We start from the raw sequence: 11,607 nt of genomic DNA, 5'->3' as shown, positions 1-11,607 counted from the left end.
TAACACATGAACCCAAGCATTTTATCAAATTGATTCATTGTTCTTAAGGAAGGCGCAGAAAACTCGAGGAATACAAGATTATAAAGTCAATAAATTCCAAAGAGATGGGGAAACGTGCTTGGAGGAAGTTAGGGCTCTAATAATTTTTTTAAAAAATCAAAATGACTCTGTTTTTAAGCTACTAAGTATAAAGTGCTATATAATAAAAATAATGGTATGGTCTGAATCCTCATGTTCCCTCAAAATTTATATGTTGAAATAATAATCCCAATGTGATAGTATTAGGAGGTGAGGACTTTGAGAGGTAATAGGTCATTAGGGTGGAGCTCTCATGAATGAGATTAATGCCCTTATAAAAGAGACCTAATGGGGCACCTGGGTGGCTCAGTGGGTTAAGCCTCTACCTTATGCTCAGGTCATGATCTCAGGGTCTTGGGATGGAGCCCTGCATCAGGCTCTCTGCTCAGCAGGGAGCCTGTTTCCCCCCCCCCTCTCTGACTGCCTCTTTGCCTACTCATGATCTCTGTCTGTCAAATAAATAAAATCTTAAAAAAAATAAAAAGAGTCCCAAGAGGATTTCCTTGCTCCTTTTACCATGTGAGGATTTGGAGAGAAGTCAGCAGTCTGCAGCCTAAAGGAGGGTCTTCACCAGAACCCAACCATGCTGGCACCCTGCTCTTGGACTTGAGGACTCCAGGACTGTAAGAAATAAATTTTTGTTGTTTATAGGATACCCAGTCTGTCGAATTTTGTTATAGCAGACCAAATGGACTAAGACAAATAGAGAAGATTTTAACTAGGCATTTACTGTGGTCCAGGTACCATGCAAAGTGTTTCATGAATTATCACTAATCCTCACATCCTATGAGATAAGTAGTATTATTCGCACTTTGAAAAAACAGAGGGTTTAGAAACGTTAGAAAAGGAGAATGAAGAGTGAGTGCTAGTGGGAACAGAGGTTTGGGGTTTTTTTTGAGGGATGAAAATATAAAATTGATTGTGGTGATGGCTGTACAGTTCTGTGAGCCCAAGATTGTTCAATAAATTGCATACTTTAATTGGGTAAGGTAAGTTATATGTTATTTGAATTGTAGCTCAATCAAGCTGCTAAAAATATTCAGTCAAATCATTAATTGTGTTAAACCATCACAGTGCATGATTAGTAAATACAGCAAATATGGTATAAATAACTATAATTCTTCTAGTGTTTTTAGGTCATAATAAGGTAAAAATGATCGTTCCTCAGACATGTTTAAGTTTAAATCAATGGCAATTTTAAAATAAAATATAATAAATTAATACTTTTTTAAGGGCAAAAATTGACCTTCAAGTGGTTGAATCCCAGTCTAGCTTTTAGTGGTGAAAGTAACAATGTATTTATGTATTACTTATTTTTAAAAAAACATTTTTTGGGGGCGCCTGGGTGGCTCAGTGGGCTAAAGCCTCTGACTTCGACTTGGGTCGAAGGGTTATGGTCCTGAGGTCCTGGGATGGAGCCCCGCGTTGGGCTCTCTGCTCGGCGGGAAGCCTGCTTCCCTTCCTCTCTCTCTGCCTGCCTCTCTGCCTATTTGTCTGTCAAATAAATAAATAAAATCTTTTAAAAAATAGAAAAAAATAAAAAGAACTTTTTTTCTTAAAGATATTATTTATTTATTTGTCAGAAAGAGAGAGAACACAAGCAGCAGGCAGATAGAGAAGCAGGCTCTCCCCTGAGCAGGGAGCCTGATGTGACTGTGCCAGAGCTAAAGGCAGTGGCCCAACCAACTGAGCCACCCAAAATACTTATCTATTTATTTTAGCGAGAGAGCACGCACACTCACACATGAGCAAGGGGAAGGGCAGAGGCAAGATGGTAAGAGAAAATCTCAACCCGACTCAGGGCTGATTGTGGAGCCCCACACAGGGCTCGATTCTCTGACCCCAAGTTCATGACTTAAGCCAAAACCAAGAGTTGGGTGCTTAAACAGCTGGTCACCCAGGCACCCTGAAAGTAACAATGTATTTAAAGATATGTGTTTATTAATTCATTGAACAGTCTTTATTGAAAACCTGTCATATGTCAGGCATCATACTAGAATTGAGGTTATAATTGTGAATAACATACTGTCTCTGCCATCAAAAATTAATTATACATGCATATGTGTGTATTATGTGTGTTTGACAGAGAGAGTGAGTTAGCATGCAAGCATGTGAGAAAACAGCTCATTTACTCAGTCTTCAGCCACTTCTGGGGATGGACATAGAATGTAGGGTGTACCTGAGCAAACTGGCAGGTTTATGGTTGGATATGTCTCATTACATGTGAGACAAGAAAAAGATCTTAGCAAATAGGTGGGAAGGTGTTTATGTGAGAGTCCCTCAAATAATCAACCACTTGCAAAGACCCCCTATCTGCATAGCTAGTGGTGCCATAAACACTGGGAGATCCTTAGCTTCTCTTCAGGAACAAGGTACAATAGGTTTCCTTCTCCTCTACCCAAATATGGGATAAGGCTTAATTTGAATACATGATTTTGTTAGCATAATGCAGTCACTCAGTTGACTAGGTTTCTGTTTCCTGTCAATTGAACTCTTGCTGTCTTTGCTTTTGCACCCCAACCCTCTTTTTTAAATGACTGTGAACCATTTCACTGTAGTTACTAGCAGTTCCAATAGAATATTGACAGAAGTTAATTTAAAAACTACCAGTATCATTATCATTTAAAAGATCTAGCAAAAGGCTTTCAATAATAAGTTATGACTATAGTTAAATAACTAGTGTCTTGTGTAATTTCACCTTTACCCCACTATCTAAAGAGGTTCTGAGTATTAGAAAAAGTGTATATTGTGTGTCATTATATCTCCAAAGCAAATATAATTTTTTCTGTAACTTCATCTGGTAATTATTTTAGTTCTTTAAGCCTCAGTTGGAAAAAACCCTAAATCTCTAGTACTTTGTAACACAGGTATTATCCAGATACATGATCCTTATGTTTTCGATGTTGGATGGAATTTAGAGATTTCCCCCTGATTTACATGATTCACACTCTCTTTATTCCCACATTACAATGGAAGCTTGGGAGGTAGCTGTTATCAATTATCTATTATAACAATAATACTTATAACAAACAATCGCAAAGGCACAGAAGCTTACAGCAAGTGTTTATTACCCACACAACTGGAGGGCTTGCCTAGGTGATTCTGCTGATCTCTGTAAGCTCATTTATATGCCTAGAGGTGGTACACTGTTGGATAATTGAAAATGGTCTTGACTAGAACAATGGGGGTGCCTTGGCTGTGCTCCATGTGTCTCTCATTTGCTAGCAAGTTAGCATGGGCACGTTCTTTGGATGATGATGACAGATGGTAAAAGCACACGTGGAAATATGCAAGTCCCCACAAGAGATCACTCTTACTTCTGTTACCAACTACAAGTTTTAAGGTTTCCCAAGACTATTCTCAGGGTTTTTTTTTTTCCCCTAAATATTTTGTTTATGTATTTGACAGAGAGAGAGAACACAAGCAGGTAGAGCGGCAGGCAGCGGGAAAGAGAGAAGCAGGCTCCCTGCTGAGCAAGGAGCTCTATGCAGGACTTGATCCCAGGACCTGGGATCATGACCTCAGCTGAAGGCAGATGCTTAACTGACTGAGCTACCAGGCATCCCCATTCTCAGTTTTGTGCACTCACAGAACTTACTGAAAGCTATTACACTCATGATTATGGTTTATTAGAGGGAAAGAATACAGATTAAAATCAGCCAAGGGGAGAAGCACATAAGGTAGAATCTGGGGAAGTACCAAAAGTGGAGCTCCCATTATTCTCTCCCCAAACACTTAGGATGCATTACTTTTCCAGCATTAATGAGTGACAGTATATATAGGATGCTGCAGATCAGGGAAACTCACTGGAACATTGCAGTCCAGAGTTTCTACTGGGGCTCCATCATCCAAAGCTCCTACTGTAAATCACATTGTTGGGCTTTCTGGTGTGGACAGTTCCTATTCCAAGGCTATTGGGTATGGCCAATCCCCACCTAAGTCACATTGTTAGATTCTCAGTGGGCTCCAAGACCACCAGGCAAACAAAGACACTCCTATCAGGCATGAGATTACCTCCTAGAAACCAAGGGCCAAAACCAGACCTCATTTTGGGAAAGGTAAACTTTTTTTTTAAAGACATAAGCCTGAATACAGGAAGTAGGGCAGAAGTATGACTGTTAGCTCAATGAATCTAATACAGTAGCTCTATTAAAAGTATTCCTTGGGGCGCCCCGGTGGCTCAGTGGGTTAAAGCCTCTGCCTTTGGCTCAGGTCATGATCCCATTGTCCTAGGATCGAGCCCCACATCGGGTTCTCTGCTCAGTGGGGAACCTGCTTCCCTTCCTCTCTCTCTTGCCTACCTGTGATCTCTGTCTGTCAAATAAATAAATAAATAAACAAAATCTTTTTTTAAAAAAGTATTCCTTAAATTGGTATAGAATATTAAACAGTGTTCTTTAACTTTAGGATTGACTTGAGAACTAACATTAATCCCATAGAATAATTATAAAATTAGCATCATTCTCTTTACCCCTTGTACCCATTAAGATTGGAACTAATCACTCCATTTCATAATTTTTGTGGAAGTCATTGAAACAGATCTAAAACTCACCAACTTTGGCTCTATGATTAAAAAAACAACAAAACAAAACCTCACACATTCTATATTATACAGCATCTGATGATGATCACTCTCCTATTAATATTGTACTTCATGCTTCTCCAAAAATTCTCAAAACAACTATCTCAGTCGATTCTCATCTTGTTTTTGTGTCTTTGATGGGGCAAATATTATTAGAGTCATTTGGTGGATAAAGCGTGAAAGTTAAAGCAATTCACTTAGGGCACCCTTCTATACTGTTAATGATGGACGAGAACCTGGGCTCACTGATTCTTCCAAAGCTCCTTCTAGATCAAAGTTTTTCCACCTACCAAATCTTATGATTCTGTGACTAAATGAATTCCAGGGCCTAAACTCTGAATCTTGCTTCACTAAATAAAGTTGAGGTTTCTGGCATGCTCTCCTGGTTCGTTTGAACTCTTGACAAGTTCCTTTGGGTGGAAGAATGCATGGACGAGCCAAGCTGTACAAATCTTTCAGACAGCTAAGTCAGATGCTGTTTGTTTATAAACAAAAACATTCTTCTGAAGTGTAACTTAATTGTTTTCAACAAAAAAAATATACTTTTTATATTTGTAAATATATCTTATGCTTGACAGAATAGTTTTTAGACATTCCCCTGCAAGCTGTAGCACTTGAAAATATGTAATACTTAGGACTCAAGTTATTTATATTAAAAGAGTGATACATTGCTCAGGAAAGATACCAGAAAATGAGAAAGGAGTAGCTGGAGTTTGATACAGCTGTCATGCTACTCAAAAATCGTTTGCAACCAAAATTAATAAATAAATGTGCCTTATTCACCAGTGTATTTCCAATGCTGGATATAAATGCCTAGAAAATTTTAAGTGCTCAATAAATAGTTGTTGAATGAATGAATGAATAAGTGAATCATTAAAAGACTTCCTTACTACAATAAATTGATCCAAATAGAGTAAAGGCAAAAGTTGCTTGGTAAAAGGTAGTAGTCTCCTGACATGATTGTTTTCCTTTTGAAAACAAGTACACCTCCTTTGGGAATTAGAAATTTGGTTCAAAACAAGAAAACAGCTGACAGCTGAATTGGAGCTGTCTCTAAAATGACTCTTAATACTAGTACTAGGGTACCTTGTCAGTTAAGATGTGTTTGGTTACTTGCAAATGAGATTTGAAAAAATTCAAATTTACTTTGCTTAAGCAATAAGTGAATTTCTTAATTTGTGTAGTTAAAACATTCACCTATAATTTAGGCTTCAGATACTATTTGATTAAGGTTTTACTCAGTCTCTTTCAACTCTGATCTATTTCATGTATTGGCTCGTCCTCAAGTTGGCTTTTATCATGGTAGATGAAGTGCTGCCAGGAGATCTTAGGGCTATTTACATTTTTGTTACTATCTAGAGAGTATGTCTCCCTCAACCATGAAACAAGTGTTGGTCTTCACTCTATTTGAATCAATTTTGGCTACAATCACCACTTTCTGAACCCCTAACCAAACAATTCCTGGCATTAAAGGAATGTCATGAATTGATCAGGACCTGGGTTAAGTGATCATCCCTGATTGCTGTGGGAAGACGGATTTCACTTTACTGGCGTGAATCAGGCTTATCAGGATGAGGGGCCTCCCCTGATTTCGGAGTTGATAAATTTCTTGGATATGCAGTTTGATTTTATTATTTTTGGAATGTACTGTCTCATTATCTCTGCAGATATTTTTAAAGGCCCATTTCCTTTCTCTTCCCTTTCTGGGACTATGTAAGATATATGTAGGATTTTTGATGCTGTCCCATAGCTAATTTCACTGTTGGTCTAGTTGTTTTTCACTTTTTTTCTTGTTGATTACTGGCATCCCTTACTTTTCAAAAGTTTGCATAATACCACTTTGCTTTTATGAAAGACCTACATCAGTACCTGTTTTTGCTAACTGAAGAAAATCAGAAGATTTGCGTTTCTATCAAAAAGTCAAAAGGCAGAAATCGTGTTCAGTGTTTGTTTTGCAGTGAGTTATTTAGAGGCAATATGCACTCTAGGTAAGTGGCACTGCCAAGCTCCTTCACCAAAAACTACACTCAGCATCTCAGCACCAAGCCACCATAACTTTGTACTGTGTCTGTGAGCATCTGTACTTTATCTTGATTTATTTTGTGCATCTGTTAGCAAGATGTGTCCTAAGATATCAGAACAGCCTAAGAGAGGTTGTTTTGGGGTCTGGGAATGCTAAAAAAATTTCCATATAAATTAATCATTATTGCTTCTTCACTTTATGCCATTCAGCTTAGGGAAGGTTTCATAGAAATGTTTTACTTTTGGATAACTGGTGAAACCTGTATTGGTTTGGATAACTTATTCTTCTGTACCCAGCTGTGTTGAGTACACTTATTAGTCCATCTAAAGAATTATTCAGGGCGCCTGGGTGACTCAATGGGTTAAAGCCTCTGCCTTCGGCTCAGGTCATGATTGGGATCGAAGCCTGTATGGGGCCCCCTGCTCAGCGGGGAGCCTGCTTTCTCCTCTCTCTATCTCTCTCTCTGCCTGCTTCTCTGCCTATTGTGATCTTTGTCAAATAAATAAAATCTTTTAAAAAAAGTTTAAAAAGAAAGAAAAAAAGGAAGAATTATTCATCTCTGAATAATGGGATTTTTTTGTCCTAGCACTTGCCTTTGACTTTCTTAGAATTTTCATCTACATACTGAAATTCTCCATTTGTTCATGCATTTTTGTCCACTTCTTTCGCTAGTTAGTTTGAAGTCCGTGTCTGAGAGTTCCAACATTGGACTCACCTCTGACTGCATTTCTGTTGACTACTTTGTTTCTTGACAATGGGTTTGTGTGTCTCATGGTTTTATAATGAATGCTGGACATTATGTGTAGAACAGTACTGTTTTCTGGTAAGCAGTGTCCGCACCTGACAATGAACACACCTCTTCTTCTATCAGGATGTTAATATTGGGAGTTGGTTCAATCTAGTTAGAAGAGGAGCTGGGCTGGGGCTTTGTACATCACAGACTTGAAATTCATTTAGCAGGAAGATACTGTTTCCTTATGCTTAGCATGGGGGCTGGTGTTTCAGAGAGTTTCTCTCAGTGTTCCTGCTTTCCCCGTGCTTCCTTTTTTTTTCTTTTTTTCGTTTTTTTGTTTGTTTGTTGTTTTTTGTTTGTTTTTTAAAGATGTTATTTATTTATTTGACAGAGAGAGACATAACGAGAGAGGGAACACAAGTAGGGGGAGTGGGAGAGGGAGAAGCAGGCCTCCTACCAGCAGGGAGCCCAATGTGGTGCTGGATGTGGGGCTTGATCCTAGGACCCTGGGATCACCATTTGAGTCCAAGGCAGATGCTTAATGACTGAGCCAGGTGCCCTCCCTTGTGATTTCAATTGCCCCTGCATTCTTATGCCACAGAGGGACTCTCTCTCTCCACACTCACTGTTAGGCTGGGTTTGTAATAAAGATTTTCTGTGTCCTAGTCCAGTCTCAGTCTTAGGGAGAGTCAGTGTGTCTGGGCTTTGGGAGGTGGGAGTTCTTCAGTCTCCTCTCTGTGGAAGCCAACTCAGCCTGTTATCTATGGCTGATCTTGAGCAAGAGTTTTTGCTCCTCCCTCACCAATAGTGGATCTCAGTTTGTTATCAATGTAGGATCCAGGGTCTAATAGAATTTCTTGTCTCCCCTGCGAAGATAAAGGGCTTTCTTTCTATAGATCCCCTAACCACAAGTGATCTTTGTCTGTACCCTGGGGGCCAATAAGTTTGCTACCATTTATCCAGTGGCTTATGGCTTTTGCTTCATAGTATAGAAGAGTCTGAGGAAAAAGGATCTGGGGGTTTTGGGCCCAATTCCTAGCAGCTGCCAATTACCTCCTTTGTGTCTGCAACATTTGGTGTTCTTCATGATCTCCTGCCCTGCTTCTAATCATTCATCTCAGTACCACTGAGCTTGTGGGGAAAACTTGCAAGTGCAATTTCCTTTTGTGTCTGAGGCTCCAAACTGACATACTAGCCTACACATGACCATTAGCAATTTGTTAAACATTTTGGTGAGTTATTTCTTACTCTCCCAAAGGTCTAAACCGTGTGGCCCATTTCTCCTTGGAACTCCAGTTACTTGGTTGCCTTGCAAACTCAGCTATCTGGTGTGCTCAAAAAATGTATGATTTTGCAGATTATCTGGCTTTTTTGTTATTGTGGGAGCAAAATTCTTTGCATTTTTTTTTAAACATTCCAAGCAGAAGTAGAAGTCACACCTACCCTGAAATGCTGGACAGTTTGGAAAGTCTTAATGTTGGCAACATGGGGAATGAATTCTAGGTAGGCAGCATACAGTGTTCATTTCAGGTACAAATGTAATCAATAAATACAATTCTGGTAATAAGTTTTATAAAGGAAAAGTCTGACTTTGTTTAGACAGTACATAGGTTAAGATAGACTAAGCAATACTGAAGTTATAAATAAGTTTTAGTGAGTTAACATGATAGAAGTTTGTTTTTCACTCAAGCTACACCCAGTGGAGATCGTCAAGGTAGTGCAGAGTTTGAAGCTTTGTTCATCGTGGCAGCTCAAGAGATCTGTATTGATTAAGGCTTCATCTCAATATGGGCTTCCATGGTGACATGGCTTCTGAGTCTCAGAAGGGACCGTGATGAAACATATTTTGACTTTCATACATGTCACTTTCAATGGCCAAAGCAAATTTGTTGGCAACAATTAACTTTAAAGAAGGTGGAGAAGAGGGACTCCTGGGTGGCTCAGATGGCTGAGGGTCTGCCTTAGGCTAAGGTTGTGATCTCCAGGTCCTGGGGTCAAGACCCATGTCAGGCTCCCACTTTGTTGTTGTTTTTTTTAAAGATTTTATTTATTTATTTGAGAGAGAGACAGTGAGAGAGAGCATGAGTGAGGAGAAGGTCAGAGAGCGAAGCAGACTCCCCATGGAGCTGGGAGCCTGATGCGGGACTTGATCCCGGGACTCCGGGATCATGACCTGAGGTGAAGGCAGTCGTCCAACCAACTGAGCCACCCAGGTGTCCCCAGGCTCCCACTTTGGAGAGGAGTCTGCTTCTTGCTCTCCCTCTGCCTCTCCCCATTCTTGTGCGTGCTCTCTCTTTCTCAAATGAATAAATTTTTTTAAATCTTAAAAAAAAAAAAAAAGGAAGATGGAGAAGAGCAGAACTTTCTGTCTGGGAAAAGTCTTAGAAATATTTGGTGAACGGTACTAAAGAATACTATGGGGAGGTAGCCTTGTCTTGCCAACCAGCAGTAGAAAGACATGTGTAGTTAATGTGTGGCTGACTTAAATTTAGCAGAATTAAATCTAAAGAAGCCACAGATTAATTTTAAAGTAGAATCACAAGTAGATAGAAGTTTCATTTTTATATAAGATTTCATTATAATATGGAAATCTGCTTAATATTGACAAACTATTAATTGGCAGAATAAGTTTGAAACCAGTGATGACCTCTGTCATTTCAAAACTAATAAGATTCAAAATCAAACTCTTCGACTGCTCTGCAAATTTAGCTCACTTTCCCAGCTTCTTTATTTTGGTTGTTGATACCATTTTTCTGGCCAGCTTTCCAAACTAGAGACCATGGCACTATTTTGTGTAACTAATACCAGCTTGAGAGGCCAATATGAGGTCCTATGCCTTTTGCTATTAAAATTAAAGATCTTGACGCTTCTGTCCTGCTTATTGAGAAGACTTTATTCCTCTCTAGAGTTCTCTTCCTCAGATAATTCCCATGCAAGAATGCTTATCCTATGTAAAGGGTCAGTCCTAATTACTACATTCACTTCTAGGGCAGAACATCAGGAAACTTACTCAGACCCTCGGGAAATGTCACTGTCTTCAGATATTGTTTCAGTCATAGTCATATAAGTGATGAGTGTATTAGTTTCTTCTTGCTTCTATGATAAGTTATCACCAACTTGATGGCTTAAGCAGTGCAGATTTATTATCTTACAGTTCTGTAAGTCAGAAGTTTGCCGTGGGTTAAAATCAAAAGTATTGGCAGCTGTGTCCCTTTCTGAATTGTTCTAGGGAAGAATCCATTTATTTGCCTTTTCCAGTTTTTAGAGACCTCCCACGTTTCTTGGCCCATAGTCTCCTCTCTCCATCTTCAAATCAGCATCGTAGCAAATATGTCACTTTGCTTCCATCCTCACAGCTCTTTCTCTGATCACAACTGGGAAAAGTTTTCAGTTGTAAAGAATCATTTAACTAATGTGTGTAAACCTGGCGATTCACAGACCTGTACCCCTGGGGATAAAAATATATGTTTATAAAAAATAAAAAATTAAAAAAAAAAGAATCATTTAACTAAATTGGGCTCACCTGAATAACCCAGACTAATTTCTCCATCTAAAGGTCCTGAATTATATATGCAAAGTTCTTTTGTCAGGTAAAATAACATATTCATAGGTGAAGGGGAGTAGGATGTGGATATCTTTGAGGGGCCATTATTTTGTCTGCCACAGCGAGCATCCCCATTGAGGCCACATGACCTAGATGGTCTGGCCACCCCATTGCAACCACTTTCCTCAATGCCGCAGTGATAGGATGTTAGTAACTGGAACGGTTTCCAGTTTCAGCTGCATTCATCTCTTGACTTCTGTGTTCCTACTCAGGATTAAACAGAAAGTCCCTATTGCTTCTAGTCCCAAGGCTCATCACCCATGCCCAGTGACATGGAAAACTCATATTTTTACACAGCATTTTCTTTTGTGACAGGTAACTAACACGATATTGCCTCATTATTTAAAAATACTTCAGTGCCTTCCTGTTGTGCTTGTTACAGTACCAAACAGGTCCTGCCTAATTTAGCCTCAGCATACGGATCATCCTGGTTTCTCCCTTGCTTATGGAACTACAGATACACCAGGTTTCTTTTAGCTTCTTAAATGCATCAAGCTTTTTCCTGTCATATGCTCCTCACACATGCTATTCTCTCTCTTTAGAATGCTCTTGTTCACACACTTCATTTGGCCAACTCAGGTCCCAGT

The sequence above is a fragment of the Mustela nigripes genome, chromosome 4 (assembly GCF_022355385.1).
Source record: "Mustela nigripes isolate SB6536 chromosome 4, MUSNIG.SB6536, whole genome shotgun sequence".
NCBI classification, from domain to species: Eukaryota; Metazoa; Chordata; class Mammalia; order Carnivora; family Mustelidae; genus Mustela; species Mustela nigripes.
Note: the sequence above shows the minus strand (reverse complement) of the source record.